The sequence below is a fragment of the Hyla sarda genome, chromosome 5 (genome assembly GCF_029499605.1).
Source record: "Hyla sarda isolate aHylSar1 chromosome 5, aHylSar1.hap1, whole genome shotgun sequence".
In the NCBI taxonomy this organism is placed as follows: Eukaryota; Metazoa; Chordata; class Amphibia; order Anura; family Hylidae; genus Hyla; species Hyla sarda.
In genome coordinates, this window is record NC_079193.1 from 309,725,822 (window position 1) to 309,749,493 (window position 23,672).

At 43.7% G+C, this 23,672-nt stretch overlaps 1 protein-coding gene and 1 long non-coding RNA gene across 4 annotated transcripts in view; one reads left to right on the forward strand and one right to left on the reverse strand.

Moving 5' to 3' along the window:
* Positions 1–6,129: 6,129 nt before the first annotated feature.
* Positions 6,130–23,672, forward strand: part of PI15 (peptidase inhibitor 15) — a 95,395-nt gene continuing 77,852 nt past the window's right edge. For all 3 annotated transcript variants that reach the window (XM_056518588.1, XM_056518589.1, XM_056518590.1), the window contains exon 1: positions 6,130–6,220. The gene's annotated coding sequence lies outside the window, so the exon portion shown is untranslated. The remainder of the gene's footprint in view (positions 6,221–23,672) is intronic.
* On the reverse strand, positions 8,834–10,450 carry LOC130272721 (uncharacterized). The gene is made up of 3 exons (XR_008843703.1): positions 10,375–10,450; positions 9,585–9,689; positions 8,834–9,046 (listed from the first exon to the last, which is right to left on the reverse strand). It is a non-coding gene; the product is annotated as an uncharacterized LOC130272721 (long non-coding RNA).

The following is a 23,672-nucleotide window of genomic DNA, read 5'->3' on the forward strand; positions in this document are numbered from 1 at the left end:
TTCTAGGCAGCTTTCCCTTGTGTAGCTTGTCATCATTGTGTGGTAGCCCTTGGGGGGTGTATGGTAGGGATGATATGATGTTGATATATGAGGGGTTAATATTAACCCTGTCACTCGTGACGCCAGGGTGTGGGCTGGTATGCTGAATCTATGTTCCGGCCTATCGCAGCCCTTCCCAGAAGCGATCGGTGCAATGAAATGACTGAAGGTCCACAAGCAGATTTCACTTGAACTTGAATAACTTTACTGCAGTGCTTGCAATATCCAATGCATAGTAACAGTCTCATATAACAGTTCTTAGGTTGCTTAGTGACTGGCAGAGGTGGCGGACCTTGCATTAAACTTGTAGTCTCTGAATTTAGGAAGTGATGTGCAGATCCGACCGGATTTAGGGGAAATATTGGGTCCGGTGATACTGCAGAGTGCTTAGGGGATGACACACTCTATAATTTAGATCATTCAGCCTTTGCCGAAAGAAAGAGAGCGAGAAGATGGCCGCTGCTCCTTTATATGTGCAGGGGGCGTGGCGATTCTGATTGGTCCGAACATCTGCCATTCACCAGTACATGGTGTGATGGGATTACTGACATAAGAGAGCCTCCAAAGGTCCTCAAGCTAAAACCATAGAGTTCACCTTGTCACATGACCCGCGGGTCCTGCAACGCTAATAGAAACAGGTAATTAACCATTTATATACAGAAATAATACTATATACATTATTCTATGGACAAATTAGAAAGCTATATACTATAATAGAGGCGACTAGGGGCGAACTGACTAACAGAGATTACTAAGTGCTAGGGACTCTGGCTACGGGGACCCATATATAAATAAGTACCGTATGAAATGCGGTACTGGGACACAACAATTATTAATATCATAAGCAGCAGAAGCGGTTCACTGCTTAGATCAGGGTTGCTTTTGTTATGTAATCCCTTTCTTGCTGTGATCCTGTTGCTGTGAGTTTTTTTTTAGCTCACATAATACCTTGAAAACCCAGTGCTTCCATAGCCCTCTTCTCTCTTCCAAATGCTATCTATAGTTCTGTACTGTACTTAATCCTACCCCAGCAAAGTGCCAGCCTGTTCAGTCCAGAACACTTTCTTCAGCATTATAACATGTCATAGCAGAGAGGAGAAGGTGCTCTCTTGTTATTGGCCAGTGGAGTAAGGAAAAGGCATTCCAGGTGTGGTAAACATCCCAGCTCTGCTCCCGACACCTGATATAAATAAAATGAGAAATAGCTTTGCACCATGGAAGGGACTCTTAGGGGCTTAATAACAGCAGTAACATCATTGAAATCACCTTGGCACTACTCTAAAAGGTTAATTTAAAATGTTTACATTTTTTGAAAGGGCAGGTACACTTTAAATTCTGTGTAAAGTTTATCCAGGGATTGATACAAAATGCTGCTTATTATTTGTAGTCCTCTGTTGAACACTTCAACAAGTTTAATTTTACCAATGTATAATATATTATTTTCATTAGTTGTATTGGTTCAAAGTTTGGTCCCTCTCATTGATTTTTCATGATAGCACAAACTTTCTTTTTTCCTGGTCCAGCAAATTGACTATGTGAAATGTTACACAGCCTAAAATGACTTGAGCTGAGTTTATTTTGGAGCAATTCCTTTTTGACAAAAAATAATCTGGACAGATCTGGAAAGTCAATAATTTAGTATATGTAAATTGTTGTAAGGTTGTACAAGTGGGGTGGACATGGATGACAGGGGGGAGGACATGGGTGAGAGGGGGGAGGACATGAGTGACAGGGGGGAGGACATGGGTGACAGGGGGGTGGACAGGGGTGAACAGGGGTGACGAGGGGTGGACAGGGGTGACAGGAGGACATGGGTGACAGGGATGACAGGAGGGTGAACATGGGTGACAGGGGGGTAGACATGGGTGACAGGGGGTGGACATGGGTCACAGGGGGGTGGACATGGGTGACAGAGGGTGAACAGGGGTGACAGGGGGGGTGAACAGGGGTGACAGGGGGGGTGAACAGGGGTGACAACGGGTGGACATGGGTAACAGGAGGGTGAACATGTTTTATAACATTATTACGGACAGTGCACACACCTGACATCCTAATTGACCATGGTGTGGGATGAGTATAGACTGGATCGGTGTATCCCAAACAGGGTGCCTCCAGCTGTTGCAAAACTACAACTCCAAGCATGCCTGGACAGACTTAGGCTGTCTGGGCATGCTGGGAGTTGTAGTTTTGCAACAGCTAGAGGCACCCTGGTTGGGAAACACACTGGACTGGCGGGGGTTTGAGGGGGGCTAGACATGGGTGACAGGGGGGGGTAGACATGGGTGACATGGGGGGGTAGGACATGGGTGACAGGGATGGACAGGGAGGTAGACAAGGCGGACATGGATGACGGGGGGGGTGGACATGTGTGACGGGGGGGGTGCAGAGGGTGGACCTGGGTGATGGTGGGGGGGGGGGGGGGTTGGACAGGGTTGAGAAGGGGTAACAGGGGGGGGTGGAAAGGAGACGGTAATCTCACCTCACATCAGCCCGCGCAGCTATCAGTTCCACGGCAGTCCGGCGCAAATGCAGCTTGCTCCGCCGTTGGGCACCATTTTCGGCTCACTGCGCGGCAAGGGGGAGGGTCATGCAGGGGACGCAGGAGGACGCTGTGTGCGCAGTGCACACGCAGGCTTCCCTTCCCCCTGCGCACAGGCCGGGGCAGGACATTTGAAAAAATAAAATAAAATGTCGCCAAAATCACTGCTTGAAGTTCACGATGTAGGCGGCCGCGAGGCCCCCTTTAGCGCGAGGCCTTAGGCGGCCGCCTATATCGCCTAATTAGAGAGCCGCCTCTGGTGAGGAGTCTAGTGAAGTGTAAAGAGAGGAGTCTCGGAGTTGAAGAGCTGAGGAACAGAGAGAGGAGACCTGAAGGAAAAAGCCTAAAGTCTGCAGCTACGCCAGTGCTTGGGGAAGAAACCAAGTCTTCAGGCAGTCAGAATAAAGTCTCTAAACCCAGCAGTTGCACCTACTACAAGTCTCAGCAAAGTGTCAGGCTCCCCAGATTATACTTTTCACATCCCTCTGCACTAAAGTTTGTACTGTCAAGGATTTGCTAATTCCTGCAACGGTAAAGATAGTTGTCCATAACCTTGCATTGGTGTCATTCTTGTCCTGGCACTTGGCCCAGTAGAAGCAATGTCATTCTTGGACTGTGCAGGTTAATGGTGCCCTTGCGTTATGAACTGCACCCCTATGTTCAATCACCCAATAGCCAGTGCCCTCCACACATGTATTTGTATACAATAGAGATTATTTTTATTTTTATATTACTCTATTATTGTCTTTGTTTACTCATGTTGGTTTTCATATTTGTCATTTTGAATTGTCATATTAGGCCCCTATACTGGCAAAGCTTTTTAAACAGTGATTCAAATTTACGATACACATCATTTCCCCCCCTTACATGTTTATTTGGGTATACAAAGCAGGAATAGGGCAACTCTACTACATCATTACACAGCATGTAAAGCCCCCGAAAATGCTTTTGTCTATATGTGGACTTCAGAACTCTGACCGGGCTATGAACAATTATGCATGCTCTCTTGCTCTATGACATTTTCCTTTTTTCCAGACCTGGCTGCAATACAGAAAAATTTGAACAAGTAAATGAGATCCTTGACTGCTAGGGCATATGCCAGAAAAATGGTGCATTGTGAGAAAATGAACACACACGGGGAAGACTGGCATAAAGGATTATTGCGGACAAAGGACAATAGCTAAAGAAGCAGACCTATCAAGGCAGATTCCCTTAAGAAAATGTGCAGACTACAAGTACCAAGCAGAACACATTGTGAAATTCTGATACATTTTTATGTTTTGTTTTTTTTATAAAAATGATGAGATTGGAAAGCTTTTCTGATGTACAATGATGTAATACTGTAAGTTAACTTAGATGAAGTAAAAACAACAAATGAAAACATGAAATCACAGATTTATGTTGCAAAAAAATGATTATTCTTATACTCTGCTCGATGTTTCTTAGACCATACAATATGTCTACATTTATCTTCTCGCTGTTGAGCGCTAAGGTTAGCTATGGTTGGAAGTTCCATAAACAGTGATAGAGGTGGAGGATGTGCATGTGCACCGCCAATCCATTCACTTGGAGTACAAATGACCTCCGTTCAGTGTGGGTCTCAGGGGTCAGATCCCCACCTATCAGTGATTGCCTAAACTTTGGATTGGGGATAACTTTTATTCTTGGGATAATAAGTGTACATCCAGCGATGGTCCAGCGGCAAGATAGCTTTAAAATTCCCAGGGGACTTCTGACCCTGAGACTTGCCCCGAGACTACTGTGATCTAGATAAGTACCGTATTTTTCGCCGTATAAGACGCTCTTTTTCTTCCCCAAAACTGGGGGGGAAAAGTCGGTGCGTCTTATACGGCGAATACAACCCTATCGCGGCGGTCCCTGCGGCCATCAACGGCCGGGACCTGCGGCTAATACAGGACATCACCAATCGCGGTGATGCCCTGTATTAACCCTTCAGACGCGGCGATCAAAGCTGACCGCCGCGTCTGAAGGGAAAGTGACACTAACCCGGCTGTTCAGTCGGGCTGTTCTGGACCGCCGCGATTTCACCGCGGCGGTCCCGAACAGCCCGACTGAATAGCCGGGTTAGTGCTTACAGGACACCGGGAGGGACCTTACCTGCCTCCTCGGTGTCTTCTCCTTTCAGGGATCCCCTGTATGGCCGGCGCTCTCCTTCCTCATCATCACGTCGTCGCGTACGTGCGTCGGCGTGCGTAACAACGTGATGGCGGCGACGGAGAGCGAGGATACCCGGCCTGCAGCAGAGACGTTCCGGAGCGACGGGGACGCGGCGACAGCGATGGAGCGAGATCCAGGGCAGCGGTGACGGGTCCGGAGCGGCGGGGACACGTGAATATTACCTCCTATGCATCTGCGGACCTCCAGATGTTGCAAAACTACAACTCCCAGCATGCCCGGACAGTCAATGGCTGTCCGGGCATGCTGGGAGTTGTAGTTTTGCAACATCTGGAGGTCCGCATGTTGAAGACCACTATTGGGTTCAAAATCTTTATTTTTTTAGATTTTGCCCCTAAAAATTGGGTGCGTCTTATACGCCGGTGCGTCCTATAGGACGAAAAATACAGTATTTGCCAGAAGTCCTATGTAATTCTATAAAATCTGCAATTCCGTTTCCAGATAACACTAGTCTCGGGGCACGTCTGAAGTTTTCTGGGAATTTTAAAAAGATATCCTCCACCCAGACAATCTCTGGATGTATGATTTAAAGGGGTACTCAGGTGGAAAACATTTATTTTTTATTCAACTGGTGTCAGAAAGTTAAACAGATTGATAAATGACTTTTATTAAAAAAAAATCTTAATCCTTCCAGTACTTATCAGCTGCTGTATACTACAGAGGAAGATCTTTTGCATTTGAATTTCTTTTCTGTGGGACCACAGTGCTCTCTGCTTACACCTCTGTTTTTTTTCCAGGAACTGTCCAGAGCAGGAGAGGTTTGCTATGGGGATGTGCTTGTACTCTGGACAGTTCCTGACATGAACAGAGGTGTCAGCAGAGAGCACTGTGGTCAGACAGAAAAAAAATTCAAAAAGAAAGGAACTTCCTCTGGGGCATACAGCAGTTGTTAAGTACAGGAAGGATTAAGATTTTTAATTAGAAATAATTTAAAAATCTGTTTAACTTTCTTGCAGCAGTTGATTTAAAAATTGAAAAACTGTTTTCCACCAGAGTACCCCTTCAAGCAGCAGACACTTAAATGAAGCTGCTGAGTAAATCTTTTAAATCAGAAGTTACCAATTTCTCATTTTGTTTCTTCACTTAAAGGAAAACTGTCACATATTTTCTCCCGCACTATCCACATGTACTGGTGGATAGTGCGGGAGACGCTGATTAAAAAGAGCCCTACCTTGGTCTGATCCGCGCCGCCGTTCGCCCGCAATTGTAGTTTTAATCTCTATGTATATCATGCTGTAACTGGCAAAGGCGGGGCTTCTGCGGGCTAACGGACACTGATGTCAGCGCCGCTCATGAATATTCATCCCTCCTGTTCTCCCTCTCTTGAGTGGCGCTGACATCAGTGTCAGTTAGCCCGCAGAAGCCCCGCCTTTGCCAGTTACAGCAGGATATACACAGAGATTAAAACTACAAGTGCGGGCGAATGGCGGCGCGGATCAGACCAAGGTAGAGCTCGTTTTAATCAGCGTCTCCCGCACTATCCACCAATACCGGTGGATAGTGCGGGAGAAAATGTGTGACAGTTTTCTTTTAAACGTACCATAGTTATTTTCAATTTCATGAACAATGACACTATCTATTAAGAGGCAAAGCTTCCTGCGTGAGGCCCAACACCATATCACATTACATTGCTAGAGATGAGTGCTGTAAAGATGGAGCAAGATGCTTTGTCTTCTAATGCACAGTTATATATGGTGGGGAAAATGGTGCCACCATTCAGGTGTTCAGGCATTAAATTTATATGAGTGTAATTTAGGAAAATTGCATGGTGGTGCATGGTAGTCATTTGTTTAAAAAAAAAATAAATAACATTGGAGGGACCCTAAATTTAATTTAACATAATGTGGCTGGGTCATTGCTTATTGTTTTGGCTAAGACCTATACCTGTTCATCTACAGCAGTTTTCCAAAGTGCCGTCCTTAGTCTTTTAGTGGTAATAAAATTGTAGTAATGCCTGATGCTATCACCATAATTATATCACCTGTAACAGACAAAGAAAATCCTGAAAACATTATCTGTTGGGGGTACTTGAGGACCGAACTTGGGAAACAATGACAATGTTTTGTTATGACATCCTAAAAGCTTGCATAGGGACATGAAAATAATACTTTTAACATTTAGACTAAGTAAGGGGATTGTGGATAGTAGTTCATGCATGAGCCTAAAATCAAGTGTCACCTCTGTAGCCAGTCTAATAAAAAAATCTCTTGTTTGTCAATATAATTGTAGTATTCTAATACACTGCTCAAAATTTTTTTTTAAAAAACTAAGGGGACACTTAAACAACACAATGTAACTCCAAGTCAATTACACTTCTGTGAAATCACACTGTCCACTCAGGAAGCATCACTGATTGGCAATCAATTTCACATGCTGTCATGCAAATGGAACAGACAACATGTGGAAACTATAGGCAATGTGCAAGACACCCCTGATAAAGGAGTGGTTCTGCAGGTGGTGACCACAGACCACTTCTCAGTTCCTATGCTTCCTGGCTGATGTTTTGGTCACTTTTGAATGCTGGCGGTGCTTTCACCCTAGTGGTAGGATGAGACGGAGTCTACAACCCACACAAGTGGCTCAGGTAGTGCAGCTCATCCAGGATGGCGCATCAATCCGAGCTGTGGCAAGATGGTTTGCTGTGTCTGTCAGCATAGTGTCCAGAGCATGGAGGCACTATATGGAGACAGGCCAGTACACCAGGAAACGAGGAGGAACAACCCAGTAGCAAGACCGCTACCTCCACCTACCAGCCCTGCAAAATGAGCTCCAGCAGGCCACAAATGCGTATATGTGTCCACTCAAACGGTCAGAAACAGACTCCATGAGGGTAGTATGAGGGCCTAACATCCACAGGTGGGGGTTGTGCTTACAGTCCCACACCGTTCAGGATGTTTGGCATTTGCCAAAGAGCACCAAGATTGGCAAATTCAAGATTGCCACCACTGGCACCCTGTGCTCTTCACAGATGAAAGCAGGTTCACACTGAGCACGTGACAGATGTGATGAGTCTGGAGATGCTGTGGAGAACGTTCTGCTGCCTGCAACATCCTCCAGCATGATCGGTTTGGCGGTGGGTCAGTAATGGTGTGGGGTGGCATTTCTTTGGGGGGCCGCACAGCCCTCCATGTGCTTGCCAGAGGTAGCCTGACTGCCATTAGGTGCGAGATGAGATCCTCAGACCCCTTGTGAGACCATATGCTGGTGCAGTTGAGCCTGGGTTCCTTATAATAAAAGATAATGCTAGACCTCATGTGGCTGGAGTGTGTCAGCAGTTCCTGCAAGAGGAAGGCATTGATGCTATGGACTGGCCCACCTGTTCCCCAGACTTGAATCCGATTGAGCACATCTGGGAAATCATGTCTTGCTCCATCCACCAATGCCACATTGCACCAGAGACTGTCCAGGTCCGGGAGGACATCCCTCAGGAGACCATCCGCCACCTCATCAGGAGCATGCCCAGGCGTTGTAGGGTCATACGGGCACGTGGAGGCCACACAACTGAGCTTCATTTTGACTTGTTTTAAGGACTTTACATCAATGTTACATGACATCTGTAGTGTGGTTTTCCATTTTGATTTTGAGTGTGACTCCATATCCAGACCTCCATGGGTTGATAAATTTGATTTCCATTGATAATTTTTGTGTGATTTTGTTGTCAGCACATTCAACTATGTAAAGTCGAAAGGATTTCATATGATTAGTTCATTCATTCAGATCTAGGAAGTGTTGTCTTAGTGCTCCCTTTATTTTTTTGAGCAGTGTATAACTCTACAGTTTTTCTTAGCCAGGCTGTTTAATTTCTGGCAGTAATAGTAGATAAGTATGGCAATGGCAAAACGTAAAACGCGGATAATCTAAATAGATTGTGAGTGGCAAATCATAGTTTACATAACAAATTTGAAGGGTAATCAATAATAAACTTGCGAGACTGAAGGCAATGACAATGTGCACTGTGGACTACGAAATTTTTCTTTTATTTTGCATGACTTTGTATCACAAAATGCTATAATTCATCCAATTACAAGACATAACCATCCAAAATCACTTGCCAGAGTTTTCTGTGCCAAGAAGGATGCACTTGAACAGATCATAATTTATACTGGCAGCTGGACAGGCTCAAGATGTGTGACGCATGAAACTGCTTTAAGAAAGTCACCAATCTTTTCTTTTCGGGAATAAAACGTCTCTCTTCTCTCTCTGGTCAGGCAAGGTCAAGCTAATTAAAATGTTCCTCACTGCGGATGGTTTTGCCCCAGGAAAAGAGATTTGCTGTACCAGTGGGATTCAAAATCATTAGTCAACAACTTCTCAAACTTCAATCAAACTAATTAAAATTATTCCATTACACATTTTTTTTTCTTTTGGAAATGGTCGGTAATCTAAAGGACAGATCACAGAGATCCTGTGCCGGTAACACTAAGAGGAAAGTCATTAAATCCTTGACTGCGTAATAAATGAGGCTTGTATAGTTGTAAAATTAGTGATGCAAAATAAGTGATGCAAGCCCATATTTAGGAAACAAAAGCCTTTCAAATATTATTAATAACTCCTATAAAAATAGCAGCATATGACATAAACTCTGAATTTGATAAAAATCCTATTCCATAGTTTTCACTGTAAGGAAAGGCTAAGTAACAACTCACCCAAAGGTCATTATTGACACCATAAGGGTGGACATCTGACTTTGTTAAATATTCTTAATTGTTTTAAACAACTTTTAGTAATTTCTAATGCAATTGTAAATTACTTAAATTGAATCCTTATCCAAAGAAAAAAGCCCTGAATTCTAAACCACTTTATGTCTTACTTCTCTGTAAACTGCTGTCCACTGTCTGTTAGGGGAATCCTGTCTCTAGCAGCAGAGAGACCAAGGTAGAACACAGGTAGTTGGGAGAGGCTTAGCAAGGACTATCTGCAGGAGAGAGGGAAAGAGCCTTACAGGTAAATCAAAGCTTCCCTCTCATCTATTATCAACCACAATTTTCTGGCCAGTTGTCCCTTGAGTAAATACCCATGTTTGTACTACTGTATGTATACAATGAAGCCTTCCAAATGTAATCCCCCCTCCCCTCGCTCTAGTCTGCAAGCTTTTCATCATCATCAGCAGCAGAAAAAGCTCAATGCTTAGTGTAACTGCTTCCATGCTGTGCTGCTTGTTTCCTTGCTGACATAGCACTGTATACATCCAATCCAATGCACTGTGTAAATCATCTACCAGAACAGTTTCAGCTTGTTCAGTTTTTCAGCACTTTCATCGCCACTATATCATACCATAACAAAGAGGAGTAGGTTCTGTCCAGTGATTGGTCAAATAAGTAAGGGAATGGAAGTACCTGTGTAAGTGCTACCAGTCCAGCTCTGATCTAGCCCTATGAAATGAGTGAATGATAAATAGTTGTGCAAAAAAAAAATGTAGCACGGCACTGCACTGTCCCAGTGTGAGGATATGGATAATAGGTGGTAGTGGACCCCTTAATGTGCTAATGGTGGTGCTCAGATCACAGATAGAAGTTCATATGCACTTGAATGAAGATGAAAAGATCGGCGACTCACCACTTGTAGCTTGCAGAATTTTTTCTTTATTAAAAAATACTCACAAACATATAGCGGGGAGAGAGGGTAGTGCGGGGGGACACTGGATAGCGACCAACTCCGTTTCGCACAGACTATGTGCTTCCTCCGGCCATGTTTACCATACCTAGACTGTGGTTAAATACAGGTGAGTAAGGTGTGCTTCCAATCACAATGCGGAACACGAATCATGTGACCCAATGATGTGGATGGAGGGGGAGTGTCACACTTACAATTAAAAGCAGGCAGCCAAATCTGTACGATCATTTAACCCCAGAGCTCCCGTCGCGTCAGTCTTGATAATCCATAGTGTTTCTGCGCGCAGGACCCGGAGGTCAATACGATCGCATCTACTTGTCTGTATTTTCTGTAGGCCCAGGAACTGTAGTGTCTCTGGGTTATTCCTGTGGGTCTCTTTGACATGTGCATTAAGGTGCATCGCTCCTGGCCTCCCCATCCGCATTGCATAAAAATGCTCTCGCACACGTATGCAGAGCTGCCGCCTTGTTTGCCCAATGTAAAAGAACCCACACGGGCAGATAATCGCATATACTATATTTGTAGTTCTACAGGTAATAAGCTCATTAATAATGTGATGGACAGCCCCTAGTCTAATGTACTTAGTTTCTCGGCTGAATTTACAAAAATTGCAATTTTTACATTTGTAGTTGGCTGTAGGTAGCAATTCTAGTTGTGCATTATGAAGGAGACCTGAACCATGCAAGTTTTTTTTTTAAATCTTGTGAAAGTACACATGCTCTATAAAATCTGAAAACCCATATCTACTATCTTTGGAAAAAAATATAGAATGGCCACATCATCAAATGTTACCTCAGCTTTTCTACTTATTTAGCAAATACACAAATCACAGATATGCCACAACACAATATTTTTGTAATAGTTGAACATTCTGACTTTATTAAACATACCTCAAACGTATAGAAAGTGTTTTTGTAAGGGAATGTGAAAACATCAACAAAAATATCCAGTTAGGACTTTGTTGTTCTTCCTTACAGCTTTCATGGCACCTGAATTCATGGAGGCACGAACTTCACTGATGATAAACAATATTCTACAGCAAGTTTGTTTGCAAGGATTTTTCTTCATACAGCGATAGAGAGATTAAGTTTGCAGAACGAAGTCTTGTCAAAGATGGATTTTTTTTTATTCCCTCCATAAATTTTCACATTGAGATGAGGACAGTTTGCTGGCTATGCCATTGAGCTGATATGACTTTCCTGAAGAAAAGCTTTTAACTCTCTATGGCATGATTCATTATCATCCTGAAAAAAATGCTTCATCATCAAACTTGTTTTCTGTTGCAATGAGGAATGTCCAAAATTTCTATGTTTAAAGAGGAAGTATGGTACATAAGTACTTATCTCTATCCACAGGATAGTGGATACATTTCTGATTATGTGGGTCCGACTGCTGAGACCCCCTGCTATCTCCTGCCCGGCATCCGAGCTCTTCTCATGCACCATGATGGCATAAAGCGGTGGTGACACCATCATTTCTATAATAAAGCTGAAGATACACAAGCGATGTATCGTCGGCTCTCTCATAGAGATACATGGAAGGACGTGATGGCAAACACTTTGTTCCATGGTCTACAGTAATTCGTGGAGGTTGCTCCGCGCATGGTGAGAGCTGGGGCACCAGGCCGGAGATCGAGGGGGGTCCCATGTTTAAACATTTATGTGGATAGGGGATAAGTACTCATGTACTGGAGTTCCCCTTTAGTCGTGCATTGACTGCTGAGGTAATGATTGAAGGAAAACATATTTGTTTTAGGGGTCATCTTTATATTTTTCATTAAAATCGTGGGTGCGGGGATTTTTTTTTATACTGACTACACTTTTTACCTATTTGATTTTTTTGTTAAGCATTATATATAGAGATGAGCGAATTGAAGTTGACGAACCCGAATTCGTTACGATTTTCATGAAAAATTCGATTTGCAACGAATGCGAATAGCACAGCGATTGGATCACGCGAATCGCTTCATTAAACTCCATTTTACAGCGTTCCAGGCTATTGGAGACCTAAGATGGCAGATCCACATGTGAGTACATGGGGCAGGGGATTATGGGAGGGCGGGAAACAGCGTCAGGAATGAAGGTAGGCGGGCTGACCCTGAATCACATGTGAGATGCAGCCTATCAGTGTTCACTGACCCCTGTGATGTCACAGCCCCTATATAATCGGCAGCCATTTTGCCTCTCTTCATTTCGTCTATGCACTCAGATGGAGAGGACGAGACTGCGTGTGTGTGAATAGCTCATACCACAGCGTTACACTGCAACTGCTAGTCACATCAGCATTAGGGAAAGACAGGAGTGCAGAGTGCTGTGCTGTTACACTGAGAAGGATCATTGATTGCTAAACCTCCTATTCACGTTATTGAGCATTGCAGCAGAGAGGGGCAGATAGCTGTCAGCTGCCTCATACAGATCTCCAAGCTGCCTGAACTTTCTGAAGCATCTTATCTCCTCATTTTTCAGCCCAATTGAGTTTTTTTTTCTCCACAAATCTTCTGCTGCTCAGAATTGTGTGACAGAGTGCAATTTAGGGTTTAATCCCTGGATTTTTTTTTTTGTGGTGCTGCACTGTTGGGTCCTGCTGCTGTTCAGAAATATGTGATTGTTCAGTGGACTGTAGTGCATTTGTACAATTTTGTACCTGTTAATCTGTCAAGGGGCTACATACTGTGCAAGTCCAAACAATAGTATTCACCGGCTGTTTTTTTTTTTAAATAGTTTTTTCTGCGTAGAGTTACACATATATAACTTCCCTCATCAGTGCATACCGCATAGGTACATCCAAGTATTGTACCATTCAGTACCTGTTAAGCTGTCAAGGTGCTCCATACCGTCAAAGTCCAAACAATAGCATTCACCGGCTGGTGTTTTACAAAAATACAGATTTTTTCTGCATATAGTTAGGCATATTACTGCCCTCATCAGTGCATACCGCATAGGTACATCCAAGTATTGTACCATTTAGTACCTGTTAAGCTGTCAAGGTGCTCCATACTGTCAAAGTCCAAACAATAGCATTCACCGGCTGGTGTTTCACAAAAATACAGATTTTTTTCTGCGTATAGTTAGGCATATTACTGCCCTTATCAGTGCATACTGCATAGGTACATCCAAATATTGTACCATTTACTACCTGTTAATCTGTCAAGGTGCTCCAAACCGTCAAAGTCCAAACAATAGTATTCACCAGCTGGTGTTTTACAAAAATACAAAGTTTTTTCTGCGTATAGTTACACATATTACTGCCCTCATCAGTGCAAACCGCATAGGTACATCCAAGTATTGTACCATTTAGTACCTGTTAAGCTGTCAAGGTGCTCCATACCGTCAAAGTCCAAACAATAGTATACCCCGGCTGGTGTTTTACAAAAATACGGTGTGCAGAAGGGGCTTCATCATCATCAGGAGAAGAGAGTTGCAGGTTGCCCTTAAGGCAGCAAGGCAGTAGCAGGGTTGGCAGTCAGCGTGGTAGCAGGAGTGGAAATTCAGAAGCCAAACGTGCTGGGGGGAGACCACCTGCTTCGCGGTAGCCTACCTTTCCGGGAGGTAGTGGAACAGGGGTTCCTGGAGACGGCGCCAGTAGCAGTCAATTAGTGCGGACTGCGGGTGGGTAAATCAGCTACTCGGCGGTGTGGAAGTTTTTCATAAGGCATCCGGAGGAGGTTCACGTAGCCACATGCAAGATCTGTCGGCAGAAGGTGAAGCGTGGCCAGGGTCCCAATGTCGGCACCACGGCCCTGCGTCAACACATGCTTCGCCACCATAAAGCGGCCTGGGAGAACCATGACTCCGATGTAGTGGTCCAGCCTGCTGCATCACCCAGTGGCCATCCGCTCCCTCCTTCATCCAACTAAGGCTCCACCACCTCAGCCGAATGGAGCTGTGTGTCAAACCCTCCTTCGGTCGCTCCTGCTTCTCCCACTTTTAGTCGGCCATTCCACCAACAATCCATTGGCGAAGCCATGTCCAAGAGACAACAGTATGCGCCCATTTATCCAACGGCGCAGAAGTTGAATGTGCTCCTGTCAAAGTTGCTTGTGTTGCAGTCCCTCCCTTTTCAAGTGGTGGACTCTGCACCTTTCAGAGAATTGATGGCTTGTGCCGAGCCGAGGTGGAGAGTCCCAAGCCGTCATTTATTTGCGAAGAAGGCAGTACCAGCCCTGCATAAGTTTGTAAAAGAGAAGGGGGGCCAGTCCTTGAGCCTGTCGGTATGTTCAAAAGTGCACGGCAGCGCCGACGTGTGGAGCTGTAACTACGGGCAGGGACAATACTTGTCTTTAACGGCTCACTGGGTAAATGTGGTTCCTGCACAGCCACAACAGAAACTTGGACAGGTCACACCGCTTCCTCCTCCACGCTCTCGCTCACAGGCAGTTGGTCCTGTTACAGTGTGCAACGCCTCCTCCTCATCCTCCACCGTGTCCTCGGCCTCCACTACACGTCCAAATCTCGGTGGCCCTTCATTGTACCATGTGTGTAGGGCACGGCGGTGTCAAGCTGTTCTTCACATGGTTTGCCTTTGTGAACGGAGTCACACAGGGGAGGAACTGCTAAAGTTCATTTGTAAAGAAATCCGAGTATGGCTTACTCCACGAAATCTGGACATGGGAACCATGGTGACCGACAACGGAAAGAACATTGTGTCCGTGCTGCGACAAGGAAGTGTGAAACATGCGCCCTGCATGGCACACGTGTTGAATCTGGTTGTCAAGCACTTCCTCAAGTCTTCACCCCATTTGCAAAACATCCTGAAAATGGCAAGGAAACTGTGCATGCACTTCAGCCACTCGTACACCGCCAAGCACACCTTCCTTTAGCTGCAGCGTTAGAACGGTATCCCACAACATAGTCTTATTTGTGACGTTGCCATATGTTGGAATTCCACCCTCCATATGTCGGACAGACTATACGAACAAAGAAAAGCCATCACCAATTTCTTGATGATCCAAGCAGATAGGCGTACTCCCCTGTGTAACTTCAATGTGAACCAGTGGCAGCTCATACGTGACACCTGCCGTTTGCTGAGGCCCTTTGAGGAAGCCACATTATTTGTGAGTCGCCTGGATTACGCCATGAACGACTTAATTTCACTCCTACATTTCCTACAACAAATGATTGAAACCATGGCTGGTCACGGCAATGGAGACATTGCGCCTGCATTTCAAGGCTACATGAGCCCGGTGGGGGCTGAACTGGAGGAGAAGGATGATAAGGGGCAGAGCGGAGCACAGTTTAGGTTGGATGAGATGGCCGGTGTTTCTAGTCTTCGAACAGGAGAGGAGGAGCAGGAGCAGCCAGAGGAGCTGGAAGGTTATGAGGAAGTTGAGACAGAGGACCCAGACACACCGTGGCAGTATGCAGTGGAGATGGAGGCAGGTAGTCCCTCTGAGTCACTGGCGCAAATGGCACGATGCATGCTCAGTTATTTGCGTAACGACCCCCGAATTGTCAAAATTCGTCAGCGGGATGACTTCTTGATCTCCACCTTATTAGACCCTCGCTACCGTCCCAAAATGGGGGCCTTTTTTTACACCAACTGAGAGGGAAGACAAACTGACCTACTACAGAGAGATTCTACATAGTCAGTTGGCTGATGCCTATCGGCCATATGGTCCATCCACTCGCAGGTCTGACTTGGGGGGCCCTCTGCGCTCACCTTCCACTGCCATGGTTGCTGGGGAGGGGAGGGGTGGCAGGAGCAGTACAAGATCAATCAGCAGCAGCCTGAGTCTACAGTCACTGATGAGTAGCTTTCTTCACCCGCATAGTGAAGTAACTCATCAGCAGCAGGTAGACATGGAGCAGGACCTGAACCGGCAGGTGGTGGCATACCTTGACATGGCCATGCCAACAACCATTGAAGATCCGCTGGACTTCTGGGCAGCCAAACTTGATTTATGGCAACAACTAGCAGAGTTTGCCCTGGAAAAGCTGACCTGCCCGGCCAGTAGTGTGCCATCAGAGCGGGTGTTTATTGCAACCGGGGCCATAGTCACCCCAAGGTGAACTCGTCTGTCCACTAAAAATGTGGAGAGACTGACATTTGTCAAGATGAATCAGGGATGGATCAGCCAGGATTTCCAGCCACCAATGCCAGATGCCTCAGAGTAGATTGACCATTTATGGTTGGTTATGAAACCCTCTTGGGTTATCAATTAGGGTTATGAAACCCTCTTTGGTACTGCGATTGCCTGCTCCTGGCTCATCCTGTGTCTTTCAGGAACTACTTGCCTCACTGATGCTTCTGGCCTTGGGCCTTTAATTTTCGGATGTTTAGCAGTAGCTAATATATGCTTGATGCAAATGTCAACATTAATCTTTAAATGTAAGGGGTTATGAAACCCTCTTGGGTACTGCGAATGCCTGCTCCATACTCATTCTGTGTCTTTCAGGAACTACTTGTCTCCCTGCCCTCAGGCCTTGGGCCTTCAATTTTTGGATGTTTAGCAGTAGCTAAATACATGCTTAATGCAAATTTCAACATTGATCTTTAAATGTAAGGGGTTGGTTATGAAACCCTCTTGGGTACTGCTCCTGACTGCTCCTGACTAATTCTGTGTCTTTCAGGAAATAATTGCCTCCCTGATGGCTCAGGCCTTGGGCCTTCAATTTTTGGAAGTTTAGCAGTAGCTAATACATGCTTAATGCAAATTTCAACAATGATCTTTAAATTCTCGGTGCTCTGCTAGTGCCTTCTCCTACCCCGCCGGGGCCGATCCGAGGACCTCACTGATCCATCCAATCGGTAGTGGAGACATGCGGTGTGTACAAAGGGCAGGGACTTAATGAACCCGAGCTTATGACCCGCACTTAGTTGTGATTCTTCTTTCCTGGCAAATAATTGCAATCCCTGATCCCTATCGAGAACAGGGTTCAGCGGGTAACCCGCACCTGTCGGTGAAAGATAGACACACGCTGGTCAGTTCAGTGTAGCGTGCGATTTTTTAAGTAAAATTTTCAAAAAAAATTATACGCAGAGGGATGAACTCTGCTTCTTTATTTCATAAAAAATAATTTTTTAGAAGAATGTCTTTTGGTGGTCCACCGTCCTGCATTATAGAGTCTTCTGGACTCTTGGATATGCGCTTGTTCTTAAACAAAGGTACAAAAACCAAAAATGTCCGGTCAGGGCTATGGAGACGTTGCGCCTACATCTTACGGCCACATGAGCCCTGTGGGTGCTTGTGAGATTAGGTCCTTTGTACCCACACGGCGGAGTCCGGGACACAAATTTTGATTTAAATTTCAAATAAAAAAATCACACATTTCAATGGTCTCCTCATGCTGCAGCCAACTCCAGGCTGCGTCATTCTGGTAATATATAGAGAACACTCGCTGTCCTAAATTTTCGTTAACATTTTTCGTCAAAAATGTTTGTCTTTTTTATTAGGGATTGTGAAGCTTTGGTGCGTACTCATGCATCAGCCAACTCCAGCCTGTGTCATTCAGGCAATATATCGTTTACTGATGGTGCTGCCGGGCCTGGGTCTGGGAATTTCAAATTTTCTCATAGGTAGCACCCGCTATCCAAAAGTCTTCTTCATACATTTCTACAATTGTTGTGTTTTTTTGGAGGGATTGTGAAGCCCTAGTGTGACACTCATGCATCAGCCTATTCCAGGGTGTGTAATTCAGGCAATATATAGGTAGCACCCTCTGTCCTAAATATTCTTAAAATTATTTTAAAAATGGTTGTTTTTTCTTTGGGATTCTGAAGCCCTGGTGTGTACTCAATGCTGCTTCCTGCTACACTCTGTCAGCCCGTTGGTCCTGCGACAGTGTGCTATTCCGCCTCCACATCCTCCAATGTGTCTTAAGCCTCCACTGCCCGGACATGTCTCAGTTGCCCTTCAGCATACCATGTGTGCAGGTCACGGCAGTGTCACGTTGTTCTTCACATGGTTTGCCTTGGCGAGAAGTCTTGGAAACAATGGCCAGTCAGGGCAATGGAGACATTGCGCCTAAATCTCACGGCCTTGTTGGATTTGGTCCTTTGTACCCACACGCTGGGGTCCGGGACACTCAAAGGTTGTTTTAAATTTCAAATAAAAAAATGATGGCGCTGCTGGGCCTGGGTCTGGGAATTTCACATTTTCTCATGGGTGACACCCGCTATCCAAAATCTTTTTAAAAATTTCTAAAATTGTGGTGTTTTTTGGGGGGGATTGTGAAGCCCTGGTGTGAACTCGTGCATCAGCCAACTCCAGGCTGTGTCATTCAGGCAATATATGAGTTATTGATGCCCCTGCTGTACCACTATCCAAAATCTTTTTCAAAAATTTCTAAAATTGTGGTGTTTTTTGGGGGGATTGTCAAGCCCTGGTGTGCATCAGCCAACTCCAGGCTGTGTCATTCAGGCAATATATGGGTTACTGATGCCGCTGTTGGGTCTGGGTATGGGAATTTCAAATTTTCTCATAGGTAGCACCCGCTATCCCAAATCTTCGGTTTAAATTTCTTTATTCATCTTTTAATCTTAGGGATTGTGAAGGCCTAGTGCCTACTCATGCTGTCTGGCAACTCCGGGCTGTGCCATTCATCCACTATATGGTCTCCTCATGCTGCCAACACCTCCATGCTGTGTCATTCAGCCACTATATGGTCTCCTCATGCTGACAACATGTCCATGCTGTGTCATTCAGGCACTATATGGTGTCCTCATGCTGCCAACACCTCCAGGCTGTGTCATTCAGCCACTATATGGTGTCCTCATGCTTCAGCTTCATCCAAGCTGTGTCATTCAGCCACTATATGGTGTCCTCATGCTGCCAACACCTCCACACTGTGCCATTCAGCCACTATATGGTGTCCTCATGCTGCCAACACATCCACACTGTGCCATTCAGGCACTATATGGTCTCCTCATGCTGCCAATACCTCCACGCTGTGTCATTCAGCCACTATGTGGTGTCCTAATGCTTCAGCCTCATCCAAGCTGTGTCATGCTGCCAACACCTCCACGCTGTGCCATTCAGCCACTATATGGCTTCCTCATGCTGCTAACGCCTCCACGCTGTGTCATTCAGTCACTATATGGTCTCCTGACACTGATGCCAGCACCATGCTCTGTAATTGTGCTGCTGTGCGGCTGTGATTCTAACAGTGATGCCGGTAATCTGCATGTTATTCTGAATAATTGTATTATTTCACTAATCCCGGACTCTCCATATGCGTTTTAGAACACAGCAAAGTGTTCTATACCCCTATAGAGGCTGTATGTAGGCTAGAAATAGCCTTTTTAAATATAGATTATCCGCGAAAAAATTTGGATCGAAACAAACTTTATCGGAAAATTCGGAGAATCGGCCGAATCAAATTTTTGAAAAGTTTGCTCATCTCTTATTATATACTTTCAAAACCTATTGTTTTGATTTTTTTATGAGGATCCTTTGACATCTTCCTTTTTCTACCCATATGCTTTTGATTCAAAAAATTTTAGTTTGATGATCTTTTCACCAAATTTTAAACCCTTTGAATAACCAAGATCTTTTATCATACTCAGTGTTGGATTTCTATTCTTTAGTTTTTCACTTAATTCTATTCTTTTGTTTTTCACTTAAGTCCAACCACCTATTAAGGTCTGTAAGTATGTAAGAAGTGTTTAAGGCTTAAAAAAAAAAAAAAGAAAAAAAAAAAAAAAAAACAGTCATAGCTCAAATTGGTATAGTAAAAGGCTTTACTGTTGTTTCCTACACAGAAAAGTGGCACAGTACTCTTCCTGGTTACAGTTCACATTTAGGGCACAATAGGAATACAATAAAACTATAGGTAACTCTATGTTGGTGGTTGCTAGACACTCCTAATGACATGGAACACTTGAACATTTTAGAAAACAGCTTTAAGAGTCTTGTTTTTTTTTCCATAAACTTTAAATAAATCTAAAATTTAAGTGAATATGAGAAACAGATTTGCCTCTTTCTCTACTTATCAGGCTTCTTTCTGCTCTCCCTTTCTTCTAAATTAGTACCAGATCTTATCCCAGTTCTGGAATCACAGCTTAGACTGCTTGGTAGTGATAATGGGGGGCATTTGTCATTGGCTTTACACCACTTCAATGGTCTAAATGTCCCTGCAAATTTTGCGCAATTGCATTTTTTGCGCAATTTCTTTTGCACAATTTTTGGTACAACATCTTTCAAAGTTGTCTACTGTTTGGTGCACCATACACCACTTTTTGCAGTGGAGCTGTATTTATTATTTTCCCGAATTAAATTTTTAAGTGTTTTTTTTTTTTTGCGCAAACCTACACCACCTGGGACACATACAAAAGTGTCTATGCTAGAGTACAAAGCTTAAACCAATCTCTGCAACTCACTGGTTTCTATAATTGTGCAAAATTTATCAAGTCCTGTGCACCTTTTTGGTAAATTTTGAGCAACTGTGCAAACAATACACCAAGCAAACAGGAGTAAAATCTATTCTACCTTACACCAACATTAATAAATGTCCCCCAATGTCTGTGTGTTGCTTCTACTTTTAAAGGGGTACTCTGCTGAAAAACATTTTTTTTAAATCAACTGGTGCCAGAAAGTTAAACAGATTTGCAAATGACTTCAATTTTAAAATCTTAATCTTTCCAGTATTTTTCAGCTTCAGTATTCTCCACAGGAAGCTCTACTATTTTTGAATTTCCTTTCTGTCTGACCACAGTGCTCTCTGCTGACACCTCTGTCCATTTTAGGAACTCTCCAGAGTACAAGCAAAGCAGTTCCTGACATGGACCGAGGTGTCAGCACAGAGTACTGTGTTCAGACAGAAAAGAAATTCAAAAAAGAAAAGAACTACCTCTCTTCTGATAAGTACTGGAAGGATTAAGATTTTTAAATAGAAGTCATTTCAAATCTGTTTAACTTTCTGGCACAATTTGATAAAAAAAAAAGTGTTTTCCAGCGGAGTACCCCTTTAAGGGTTTGCTATGAAGAGCAGAATCCACTGTTTGGTTAGTGTGTAGCGTATCTCAGATACCAAAGACATTAGGTTCCACCCATTAATTCATGAATACAAAAACTAGAGAAAATGCCTGCGAAGCAGAAATCTGAGGGGAAATGCCATATACAAGTGATATAATGGCTAGCAACAGTGCTGCTCCTCATATATACTCACAGAACAGCTTATCCTAAAAAATGTCTTAAATGACAGGTATGTTTCAAGCTATATAACCATGCCAGCTCAATGTTATGTCTAAGAACACCTCAGATCAGTTTTCTTAAAGGGAACTTGTCATTTAGATTTAGCATATTAAACTGCTCTAACTGCCTTATGGCTAATACTATAATCTTTCTTACTGTTGTCTTCATCTTGTTTGCCCATTCATGTAATTATTGTGATGATTTCTCACCTAGCTTTTCCATGCTGCTGAATGAATGGCATATCAGCTTATAGTAGCTCCGCTATTATAAACAGATATGCTATGAGCAGATTCTATTCATGAGCATGGAAAAGCTAAGCAACAATTTCTCACCTAGCTTTTCCATGCTCCTGAATGGCATATCTGCTTACAATAAGTCAGCTACTATAAACAGATATGCCATTCAGGAGCATGGATAAGCTAGGTGTGAATGTCCACTTACCCTCCTGGTCCGGTCTAGCCTGCCTCTAGTGATGATGTCTCTAGAGGCAGAGCTACAGCCAGGAGCCATGGTGGTAAGTATGGCTTTTTTTACATTACACATTTTTACAATGCTTTTTTATTTATATTTTCTATATTTCTATAAAAAGACCAGCACCAGGCCCATAATGCTATTAATCTGGCCCTGACTATATGGGGGTAATGTGATGCCCTTCAGACATATATGCCTAAGGCTGCATTCACATTTACATTTGGTTGCTACGGCTGCCGAATCCGGCTAGGAAATTTCAAAACCGGGAGCTCCTATATCCCAGCTGGACCAGCGCCGAAACCCATTAATTTTAATGAGCCGATCGGAGTCAGATTGTGGTATACAACGGTTTAAGGTCTGGTCAAAAAACGGATACGGGGCAAAAATGAGCAGACTGGAGTCACTGTCTGTCTCTGGTCAGCTCATTAAAGTGAATGGGTTTTGTCACCGGTCCGGCTGGAATACGGGAGCTCCCGGTTTTAAAATTTCTCAGCCAGATCCGGAGGCCTAACAAGCAAACGTAAAGTGAATGCAGTCTTACACACATCACAAACATGAACAGAACCTTTTATGCAGTAGAACCTTATTATGAAAGGCTATATTTTATAAATAATATTAACGTGTAACAGAATAGAATTGTTCTGAACTCCAACCTTTCAGCGACACTCTCAGAGCTGCCATGTCCTCAGAACTTCAGGCCAACAATGCAAACCATCTAGCAACTAAAAATGTAACAGAAATCCATATACTTGAGTGTTGATTCGAAGAGACAGAAGAAAATGTTGGGTTTCATACAGGATAAACACTAAACACGTGCAACCTGCTACTTTTCATTCCACTCTTTGAACAACATTATTTGTGATTTCTTCTAACAGTTACAGTACATGACGGCCATGTACATAAAGAACATTCCCGTTTTCTATAGCGAGCCTTTGTAAGTGTGAAGTGCTTATCCCTGCTGCTGTGTGGTGAGGTCAGCTGAGTTTACGTTCCCTCAACACATGTCCTGTAAAGCAACTATCTGTTCTCATTACTACAAAAATAAACCGTCCTTCTCCTCTGGACACGTTTTCTACTCACGGCTGATCCATGAACCTAGTGAGATGATTTCTCTGTTCAGGACAATCAGGGAGGTTTAGCAAGTGAAAAATATCTGCTAAACAAAGTATATATTTATGAGGTGTTTAAGACGCTTTTTGCACCAAACTCAGTTTTGAAAAGAGTGTAGAAAATGCGTGAATACAGTTGTAAAAAAAAAGTTTATTGACTGCATACTTAGTAATTTTGCATAAAACTTAGGTGTAAAGTACGCCAGTCATGAGGTACCCGAGGTGTCTAGTTATGTCCTGTCTAACTTTATTAAAGGGAACCTGTCAGGTTGAAAATTCAGTCCAATCTGCAGGCAGCATGTCAAAGAGCAGGAGGAACTGACAAGATTGAGATATATATATATATATATATATATATATATATATATATATATACATATATATATATATTTTTTTTTTTATTAGAAAACTTCCAGAATAACTTTATCTATGTTAATCTCTACTTATCCTGGACAAGTATGTGGGCGGTACTTATTAGTGATTGACAGCTCCCTCTATATGTACTCAATCACAAGCACGACCCACATGACTACACAAGTAATTTACAAGTTATCCTGGACCTTTTTTTAGTGAA